Below are 11,852 nucleotides of genomic sequence, written 5' to 3' on the forward strand. Positions count from 1 at the left end.
CACTATTTTTGGATTGGCAATGAGTGTAACAAATGTGTCTGCAATGCGTGCATGTTTACTAGATGTTGGATCAGTGTATGCATGACGCCTACCAAGTAGAGCATCTGGAGATTGTGGAAGGGGGGGTGGGAAAGGGAGAGTAACCACTTTAGAATGACATCCTGGCGGGGCGTGTTCCAAATAGAATCGGCGGGTTAGAGAACACGACACTTGTGTTTGAAGCTGAGCGGTGCCTCCGGTTGTGCTGTGTGAAGCTCAGTACTTTGTGTTTCCGTCCGTGCCATGTTAAGATAGCTGTAACTTAACCCTGCTTGTTCAAACCCTGAAACCAAGTGGCTCTGGTGGCTCTGTACCCAGAGGAAGATTCCGGATGAAAGAGGAGGAGGATAATTGAAACTAGGAAAGAGGAACTTGAGTCTCAACTCTGGGCCGACAGAACATACGTTAATCTGATCCAAATTTAACGCAACCAACGTTAGAAACCCCCCGACATCAATACAGACATGAGGCTTTCATTTTTAAAAGCAATTATCCACCAATTAGAAAACGATTGGTGGCATTTGTTTGTAGTTATTTACTGTCAGGGTTTGGTGGTAGCCATCAGTGGTGTTCATGAGAGGTCTCCATTACAGATCAATGGAGAGCTGAAAGGACATACAGAACAGAGTGGAAAGGACTCGAAAGAATAGAGGGACTCGTTAGGTCCTTGTGTTCTCAGCCTCAAGGCCCATCGAACAGCCTGCTTGTGAGGTTCACACTTTCTTTTTTCCTTGTTTGAAGAATGAAAACACTGAATTGATAAAACATGTACACAGAGAAATGTTTCTTATCTAACCGTTTCAAAATGGCAACGAGAATTTACACATAAATAAATAGTAAGAAACAATTCAAATAAAAATATTATTTGGTTTGAGTCCTAGGGCCAATATTGCCTCTGCGGGCGGTCATGGACCCCCTTCGACCTTCTCCCACAGAACTGAGGACCACCTCTCTGACGCCTCAAGCTCCAGCGCTGGAGGTAAAAGCACACACACACACACACACACACACACACACACACACACACACACGCACGCACGCGCGCGTTGGGCCGTCCGCTAGTAAATGAGCTCTGTTTCTCCATCTTTTTCTATCAGTCTGCCTGGATCGATGTCGCTCTACGGTTTTCTCCGTATTGCGTCACACTCACTCACTTTCTTAATCTCTTTCTTATGATATCAACATTCCCTGCATGGTTCCATCCATCTTTTATCCACTTCAGCGTTCCCTCTCGTTTCATTCTCGCCCGGGTCTCGGATCATGTCGCCGCGGGAAGGCATTCGAGTGTTAAATTGTCCAAGGGCGGGTGATTAAAAAAAGGTGTGGCTAACTTTTAGCATTGTGCTAAGGCTTGAGTTCTGGATCCGTGCAGCACGACGCTCTAACGTTATTGGGCCAAACTCGACCGCGGTGTGGCTATTAGTGAACGGTGACATAAATGATGGACTGGTCCACAGCAGCAGGTCTGGCCACCCGGCGGGGCTGGGACGGCACTGGGCTGTAGAGAGAAAAGACAACTTCCCACTGTTGACCTTTTCTCTCAATGTGTGGAACTTGGAGGAACAAATCTAGAAGGTTCTAGCCAACCGTCAGCCTCCATTGGCTAGGTCTGGTGGTCGTCCAAGCTGGTCCAAGCTCTGTCTTGTCTCGCTGCTCTGTTTCCTGTCTCACTGCTCTGTTTCCTGTCCCACTGCTCTGTTTCCCTGTCTCACTGCTCTGTTTCCTGTCTCACTGCTCTGTTTCCTGTCTCACTGCTCTGTTTCCTGTCTCACTGCTCTGTTTCCTGTCCCACTGCTCTGTTTCCTGTCTCACTGCTCTGTTTACCTGTCTCACTGCTCTGTTTCCTGTCTCACTGCTCTGTTTCCTGTCTCACTGCTCTGTTTCCCTGTCTCACTGCTCTGTTTCCTGTCCCACTGCTCTGTTTCCCTGTCCCACTGCTCTGTTTCCTGTCTCACTGCTCTGTTTCCTGTCTCACTGCTCTGTTTCCTGTCTCACTGCTCTGTTTCCTGTCTCACTGCTCTGTTTCCTGTCCCACTGCTCTGTTTCCTGTCCCACTGCTCTGTTTACCTGTCTCACTGCTCTGTTTCCTGTCTCACTGCTCTGTTTCCTGTCTCACTGCTCTGATTCCTGTCTCACTGCTCTGTTTCCCTGTCCCACTGCTCTGTTTCCCTGTCCCACTGCTCTGTTTCTTGTCTCACTGCTCTGTTTCCTGTCTCACTGCTCTGTTTCCCTGTCTCACTGCTCTGTTTCCCTGTCTCACTGCTCTGTTTCCCTGTCTCACTGCTGTTTCCTGTCTCACTGCTTTGTTTCCTGTCTTGCTGCTCTTTCCCTGTCTCACTGCTCTGTTTCCTGTCTCACTGCTCTGTTTCCTGTGTAACTGCTGTTTCCTGTCTCACTGCTCTGTTTCCTGTCTCACTGCTCTGTTTCCTGTCTCACTGCTCTTTTCCTGTCTCACTGCTCTTTTCCTGTCTCACTACGCCGCAAAGTTGTGTTCCCGTCTTTAGAGTGGAGGGGTTGAACTGGAAGTTAAACTGTGCTTGGTTTTTCAATTGTAGGAATTTCAATAAACTGAAATGTGTAAAATAGTTGAGTCTATTGTGTAAGTCTCGCAGAATAGAATGTAAATTGCATTTCAAATTTGCGCAGGGCACTGCAGGCGAAGATGTAAAAGAAGTGATAGACCTTGCAATTTTCTGGCATGCTTTTGTTGGATAAAGTGACTAATTCCGGTCTAACGAGAGGTGAACGCGCACCTCCATTCCCCGGGCAGCGAGACGGACCCAGCGGTGATGTCACAGGAAGCCACACAGCTGAGGATGGTTCCGCTGATTACTGGAGGAGCTGCGCACCAACATTCACCTCCTGGGTCTATTAAGGCGCGCATAACTCCACCGGCGTGACAGTGTTGAGGCTGAGGCCAGGCACTGCTCGAGTATCCCAACGGCATCTTTGAAGCACAAACGGAAATTTGTAGGCGCTTCACAATTTCAGGCGTCGTATTTTATAAACATTTCAGAGACAATGTCAATAGATACTGAAAGATCGTTTCGAAAGAGAAATGTAAAACTAATGAAAAGACGTAGCACTGCATACCTCTCTTTTGAATCAGAAGAAACTGCAAATAAATGGGAGTTCAAGTGAGTACTGCAGAGTCATTTTACAATGACTAGATTGTGGGTTAAAAGTAAGTTTATAGTGGTAAGTTAATAGAGTTCAGAATGTTAGTTATTATTGACCACGGATACAGTTTTTACAACTCTTTCCACTTTTATGAACTTCAGTGAATGTCTGGGTTTTAGAATTCCACAGTTTCTATGTGGCGTTTAACACCTCTCTGCCCTTCCTGTTAGAAACTAATATAAACCGTGACCTGGAAACTAGCGCTAAATACCATCTGTGTGTGTGTGTGCGTGTGTGTGCGCTTACCCAAGCCAGTAGGTTCATGGTGGGTGCAGTATATATCTGTGTAAGTGTGTCGATTTAAAACTGTGTTTGTGTGTCTGTGTGTGTGTGTGTGTGTGTGCCTGTCAGCAAGTGTGCATGTCTGCGACCTGTGTATGGTTGTTTTTAATTTGTGTGTGCATCTTGAATGTGTATGCATGCGTTTGACTGTGTGTAAGAGTGTGTGTGGGTCCACAACCTGGCCTTGCTGTAAAGATCCAATCTGCAGGCTGGTAAATGCAGGTCGAAGGTCAAGGAACCGTTGAGTTGCTGTTTAGGAAGAAAAAATACGCTGACACTCAGTCCATATCCAGCTCCAGTGGTGGGCAACCACAACACGATCCATCAAACAAGACGACAAAACGGAAACATGATTTCAGAATTCAAAATGATACCAAACAGAAAAACTCAATGTGGCCCAAAATAAACAAATAAGCGTTTTTGCTTCGTGCTAAGCGTTTGTCTATCTTTTTACACTTTGTTCCCGAGTCGTTGCCTATTTTCTTCCACTCGTGTTATTGTCATCGTAGAGACATCGGTATGAAATGAGTCTGAACCTAAACGACTAATCAATGTCTTCCGCCGCCTTGGTCAGACGAAACGGTCCGCTAACGACCGGCGGAAGCCGTTACCCGTGACGTCGACCAGGCTTGCTAACTGCTCCGCGTCTAAGCTAAGCTAATGGCGTCTAATTCACTTCGGCTACGGCGGACCGCAAAAAGCAATTTGCCACGAGCGCCGCAACGGCTAGTCCCGGCGTCGTTAGCCCGGCTCGTTGCCACCGCCGCCGCCACTGACGTCACCGTCTGGCGGCTAGATTTACATCCGCTGGCATTTCGGGAAGTACCCCCCCCCCCCCCCCCCCCCCCCCCCTCTCTCCCCCAATCCTGAACAGATAATCTCCAGGTCTATGTTTAGACATGTCCTCCCTCTCCTCCACTCTTCCCCTTCTCCTCGTCTCCCCCTCCACCCTCTACTCCCCTTCCACCTCTGGTGCATCTTGATATAGGAGCCCACGGCAGCTAATTAGCCTGGCGCTAAAATTCAAATAATTTGACGAGTAGAGTGCTAGTGAGAGAGAGAGGGGGACAGGGAGAGGGAGAGAGGGAGAGCTGAAGCGAGGGAGGGGTTGAGAGACGGAGAAAAAGTGGCTGGAGAGAAAGAGATGCCGGGGAGGAAGAGATAGAGACTTAGAGAGGTAGAGGGAGAGATGGGGAAGGTTGAGAGAGTATCGAGATGTGAAGGAAAAGACGGGGCGACTAGGAGACATAGGACACAGAAACGAAGAGCAAAAGGATAAGCGTGAAAGACAAGAAAAGAGGGCGTAACCAAATAACATGAAGAGCTATGAAGAGCTATGAAATGCTCATAACTGGATGAGACATATTCTCTTTGAGGGGAAACCCACCACTATATTAAAGTCATCCCCCTTCACTCTCACTCCTCAAATTGTGCGTCTTTGTGTGTGTATATTTGCATTTGTGTGTCTGCGTTCTTGTGTTCGCACAAGTGTGAATGTCAATTAACCTTAGCTTTGTGATGTTCTGCGTTGACAGCCTTTTGGAATAACTGGGAGTTCTTTGTCCATGTGTGCGTACACACACACACACACACACACACACACCCTCAGCTAGCTCATGTGCTGTCTACTGCAGCTGTTCCTAACCTTATGGGTGTACGGCAGTGGAGGCTTCTCCAGTGATGGAGGAGGGAGAGGGAGGAAGATCCTCCTTAACATTGTTGGGAATAAAAAATGTCGATTATCGAGACTACTGTAATGAATGAATCCCCTTAAATATGACTACTTCAATGCCTCTGTATCTGTAATGTTCGTTTTCCTCGGTAAAGGGACATTGGCACCCCCTATCGCCTATTGACTATTACTTCATGGAGGACGGTCCTCCCTCAGCCTCCATTGACTCCCATTCATTTCCCCGTGTTGGAGGCCGGTGAAGAACATGAGGTTCAATGTGAGAGAGGCGGAAAGTCCTCCTCTGAGTGGGTGTGACTAGCTAAGGGATCTGGAACCCTACATCTCACAAATTCAAGAACAGGCTTGAGCCCTGGCTGCGCTATGAACCAATGAGCAGGAGCCCTGGCTGTGGAGCAGCCCGGAGGGAGAGAACCAACAAACCCCCTCAGTCTACTGTTTGTTGCGGTACAGTGCAGCTATGTTCGCTTATATTGACGAACAGAGCAACGTTTCCGTTGCCCGCGGCAACAGAAACGTGACCAACATTCTGAAACACCTATCAACATCCACATTTGCCTCAAACAATGTTTGGCTTACAGCCGATGTAAAAAGTTGTGAAATAATGTTGTTGTTCTTTTAATTGTTTGTTACTCTGACCGTTCTGTTTGACATTGTGGAAAGGATGTTAGTGAATGATCAGAGCATGATGCATTTTAAACGGCATCACTTTTGGTTTTGTGTCTTAAAACAATTGTAGCTGACGATAAACATCGCCAAATTACAACCAATAGCTTCAGTCATTGAGGGCAAAAATAGGCCCAACGATTGGCCCAGTTTTTTTATTTAATTGTACAAGTTAAGAGCAGGCCTGATTTGACTAATTGGCTTTGCATCCTTTCCTTCTGCCCTTGTAGTCCAAGACATGCTGCCCACCAGCTTTCAAAGTACAATGCTGCCACTGGTGGATTTGTATCATTCACATAATTATCCCTCCCTGCTATTTTGTAGTTCACCAAAACACCCTGAAAGACCTTGAGTCTTACGCCACCACACCATTAACAATGCGAGCAGGCCAATTACAACCAAGTGCGCAGTCCTTCCTCCCTCACTTTAAAAAACAGCAGCAGCCACTGGTGTACGGTATAATATCCCCAGTTTATAGTTATAGGGCATGATTAGGAAAAATGGCTCTCATTATTACTACTAGAGTTTACGCACGCGGGTTGTGCAAGCTGAACCTCTAGTTGTAATTAAACCCATAGCAATAATGTGGAAACCCCAGTCGATTGTGTAACACATTTCTGAGCACATAATATAATAACATTTTGCCTATAATTTTACAACTTATAACATTCGTTCACCACAAATGACTCTTAAAAGCAGTGCCAACATTTTTATTTTTTTTAACCATTCAGCGAACAAAAGGCAACAGGCTGATTATCATTTAGGGGGCCAATCAATGACATGCAGAAGCATCACCAACACGCCAACTGAAGGGGTTTGAGAAATACTGTCTGCTCATTAACATATAAGGTAATTTACATTTCCTACAGAGAGAATACTACCTCAGGGGTAGTATTTTTCAGGAGATTTTCAGCATACAAATGTCAAGATATGTGGTTGACACAAACGGCCCATCAGGAGAATATCAGGATTTACACGTGTGTCTGAAGCAGCTAGTGTGTGAGTCAATTTATGGTAACGGGGGTAATTGTTCAATGAAAAGTGCAGTAACTATGCATGCAAATCAATTATTAAAGAGCTTTAACTGTTTATCAGGGCAGAAAAGAGCATTGACAAATATTGGCAACTACTATTGGGTAGTTGAAAATAATAATCATCATTGAGATTAAACATCTCTTCCAGTGTCCTGGCCAAGACAGGCAGCAGTAGCCTACAGTCACACATAGCATACACACCAAAAAAATAAGAAAAATGAAACAACTAAAACAGTCCGGAGGGGGGAAATCAATATCGCAAGCCATTTCGGGAGGCTCAAGGAGGAGGGTAATGTTGAGCAACAAAGTGTAGTCTTGTGGTGGGCTCTACCTCTATAGACATAATGTTTTCGTTCTGTGTGATAGGGACACTGTCTCTTTAAGAATCCCGTGACTACTGTGTTGATATGCCGGTTGGTGCGATGCTTGAATGAACGACCCGCCGTTGCTTGTCGAGGTGTGAAAATTGTCTCTTCCCTCATTTTATCACAATTTCTACAGTCTATAGACAGAACGCCTTACCTGGGCGAGTGTGTCGCTGTGGTGTGTGGTGGGTTCTTACCTGGGCGCGTGTGTCGATGGCGGAGCAGTTATGTTTAAAAACATAACGTCTTACCTGGGCGAGTGTCGCTGTGGTGTTTGCGCGTGTGTTGCGCGTGTGTTCTTACCTCCGCGTGACGTCTTAGCTCGCTAAGTATCTCGCTCCCTTTGTCTTGATGTAAGGTGTGTGCGCATGCGTGTGTGTGTACGTGCCTGTGTGCTTCCGTGTAAGTGTCGCCTGTGTGCGGTCTGTGTATGCAGTGTGTATGTGCGTGCTTGCGGTTTATGTATGCGTTCGCGCGTGCTGTGTGTGTGTTTGTGAGATGCATGCTGCTTGGCACATGCGCACATGAGTAACTTGGGTAACTGGTGCGACAGGCCTGCTATTATAGTAGTAAGATATTGATTATAACAAGTTATTAACTTTTTTTTCTGCAATAATTCTCCCGCCAGAAGTGGTCATTGTGTGAGTTTGTGTGTGTGCGTGTGTTGTGTGTGTGTGTGTGTGATTGCTTTTGATTGTGTGAATGTTGAGGAGTGGAACAGATTTGTCATATCAGGGAGCACGAACAAGAAACATAAAGAACATACTACAATCCTGTTTGTTTGGCCCCTGTTCTGCCTGCCTCTCGCTCTGTCTTTTGAAGCAGTCCTGAAAATACTTTACATCTAGGATGAGGTGTGTGTGTGCACCTGTGTCTGTCTGTCTGTCTCCTGTGGAGGAGCAGGTCGCCATCAAGGACATCAGTGATCCCTGCTTTTCGTGTAGTCTGTTTGCTGGGCTTGCAGGCTTACTCTGGATAGAGAGCGAGGGTGATGGGTTGATAGATGAATAGAAAGAGAGATGACTGATGGAGATAGACAGATACTGTAATTGGATTATTGGCTATGATACCATCTCTATATTGTTTTAGTTACTTTAATGTTGGAGGGCTGATCCTTCGCTCCTTTTTGGAGAACATCAATTCAATCATTCATTAACAAGCTCCTTGCTGCTGATTGGCTGGTTGGAGTGTGTAGGTCAAAGGTAAATGGTTAAGGTGTTTGAAGTGTCTCAAAGCCAGAGATGATTAAAATAGTGAGACAGTACTAGGAAAATCCTGCCTTCCTTATTCATCCAAATGAATGCACAACTATTTGAGGCGTTCAGTTTTACAACAAAACTTCTACTTGTTCCTTCATAAGACAACGCTAAATATGGATTTTTCTGGTGGTTGTCCCAGCCAAGTTAAACAAATCTCCTTCTTTTCCTTTTATTATTCTTATCTTTTGCAGAATATACTACCTATTCTATCCCACAGAGACATATTCCAGTGCATATGTGTGTATGCTAACGTACACGTAGTTTGTTTTCCTAGGTGTGTGTGTGTGTGTGTGTGTGTGTGTGTGTGTGTGTGTGTGTGTGTGTGTGTGTGTGTGTGTGTGTGTGTGTGTGTGTGTGTGTGTGTGTGTGTGTGTGTGTGTGTGTGTGTGTGTGTGTGTGCGCGCGCGCGCGCGTGCTACCCATACTATATCCGTCCTATTCGTATGTTTCAATTGCGGTGGAAATATCTCCCCAACGGAAACACCACCCCCTCTATGCATTTCCAGTAAGAAGTCAGACTTTGTTCCGAAATACCCGACACGGAACATTAGGTATAATGTTCCGGAACATTGTGTAACCCGGAAATTCTATTGTGCGCACCCAAACCTTCTGTGAAAGCACATAGTTAATCAATGTTGGCTAGCCGTTACAGAGTGTTGCATAGGAACTTTCCACCTAGTCTCCTTTTTGATTAATAATCTATTTAGTTTGTTTGGACACATTTCTCTAGAGATTAGTTTAGGAATTGTAGAAGGAACAATTCATAGAGGCTACAACACTGCGTGTTGAATTCAAATTGTGTTCTATTCTGCCACGTTAAATGACCTGGAATACATTACAGCGGATAATAATAATGGTAGATTAAAACGCATTAAGAAAGTTTGTCAGCTGTTTGTTTTGCACACATTAGATGCATAAAGAAATGAAGACTAATAAAGAATCTAAATTTCCAAATAATGCTGCGTATGTGTGTAGACTACCGTTTCACACGGCCCCTCTAGATAAATCAAATCCATTACGTACATACTCATTTCCCTATTCAGGGAGAACCAGAGGAAGAACGCAACGAGGGGCGGATGACAGGAAGGGAGGGACGGAGAGAGAGAGGACACTGAAAGAGTGATGGATAAAGAGCAGAAACAAGACGGAGAGAGTGAGGGGTGGAGAGAGGGAGAGAGGGAGGGTGAGGGGCCGGCGTTTACCATCAGCTTTACATAATGTGACATCTGTGGGTCCTTTTACATTTTTCATCCATTCCATCTCTCTCTCTCTTCCTCACTGTCTATGGCCTCCGCTCGCTCGCTCGCTCGCTCGCTTCCTTCGCTCGCTCGCTCGCTTCCTTCGCTCAACTGTCACCGGCCGGAACCATCTGTGAACCAATCGGGTCGTCGCCTCACGCCCCGTCAACCAGACCTAAGCCGAGACCCCCGCAGAATGCCGAGCAGAACCACCAAGGGGCCGGCGGTGATGGGCTGAAGCCCCCCCGTGTAACCCTGTCACATGGCAGGTCCTCCATCATGCATTTAAACATGAGTACTCTGCTGCACACGCGCGCGCGCGCGCACGCACGCACGCACGCACGCACGCACGCACGCACGCACGCACGCACGCACGCACGCACGCACGCACGCACGCACGCACGCACGCACGCACGCACGCACGCACGCACGCACGCACGCACGCACGCACGCACGCACGCACGCACGCACGGTGTGTAGATCGCGAACAGGACCCCCCCATGTTCTTACACTCGCACCAAAGCCACTTGGAGAATATAAGGAGTTTAATATCGCACACACGCACGCACGCACGCCTCTATGCCACAAGTCCTTCAGATGGGTCGAGCGGTCCTGTCACATGGTTGTGCACGGTTGTCTGCTTTGTGGTAACACAGGATGCTTAGGACATAGCAGCAACAACTAAGTAGCAGGAATCAAATCAAAGAAGTGGGGGAAAAGGATAGAAAATGTATTAAATAATAGGAAAATACATAACAGTAAAAAGACACTAGCAGCAATTCCAGAGGATTTGGAACATGGACATGGGAATAAGAGTATAAAGCGTGAACCTTGAATTGCGGTGCTGTACATTGAGGGTCCATAGGAAACGATAGAGCCTACATTGCTGATCAATGTCATCACCAGGCTCGTGGAGAAGCCTCATTGCGCTGGGAGATGGTCTGGGAGGGTGGTTGTCCGTATACTGGGATGCTTGCTCCCAGACAGCAGCAACGTGAACATGCTAATGCTGATGGGTGCCTAAATGTCTAGATGTCTTCAATCCCCCCCCTCCCCGCACCAGATCACCCCATTCCTCCTCATCCCTCATTGGCAGAAAATATAATTGCCATTATCCAGTCGTTAGCATATGATGGCATGTCGTTATCCCATCCTCAATTACAATCTATTCTATCCACGACAGGACTTTATAGTCACAAGGCTGCAGTGATGTTCAGCAGGACGTGAAAACGACCAGCCATCTACCAGCAGACGCGCCAGGCCGCGGGGGAGAGTCTGACCTGCAGTGGCCTCACTGAGCGTTGTCCATATGGTGAGCGACATGTTTGATTTTGAGCCATCGAGACTCGGACTAGATGTCCTTTTCAAGAAGTTTTCATGCGCATACTTCTACCGCTCCTATCCTTTTTATAACCTTGGATTTATTTTTATAATTTGCACCCACAATAAATATATTAATATTCGATTTTATTTCTGTAGCACCTTTTGAATATGATGAAAAAAATATCTAAATAAATAAATAAGAGACAACCCTAACGGTAAGAGTCAACATCACATCGAGCCATTGTGCAGAATGTACGCGGGAGCAAGGTTATGCAGAACAATTCCATTATGAATCTGTTTGCTGAATCATTTACCGCCGCTTGGAGAGGGCTAATCCATCCCAGCCTCGTTGACAACAGCTGTTGATGAATCAGTCGGCTGGGTCCATTCTGTAGATCATTTAGTGTCTGGGCGGAAACACCGGGAAGGAGCAGGTGCGAAGGGAGACTAACCAACTCGGGTCCAACACACCCCCTCAGGATGTCCCAAGCTGACCTTCACAAGATGGCCGATCTCCTCAGACATATGTTGGGTCGCAACTGTGATGATAACCAGTTGGCTGGAGATTATTAGTAGTTAGTCGAAAAAAGTGGTTGGGAGGCTGGCTGATCGAATACTGATTTTAAATAAAGCTCAACAGAATATATATGGATATGTTTCTCAATCGAAAAGCTTAGTTATAGGAACCATGTTGTCTAGTGGCTATGGTGTTTGACATACGGATGTTTGCATTTGAGGTGGTCGCCAAAAACGTTTAGTGGTACACCTAAGGTCAA

This window comes from Gadus morhua, chromosome 17 (assembly GCF_902167405.1).
Source record: "Gadus morhua chromosome 17, gadMor3.0, whole genome shotgun sequence".
Taxonomy (NCBI): Eukaryota; Metazoa; Chordata; class Actinopteri; order Gadiformes; family Gadidae; genus Gadus; species Gadus morhua.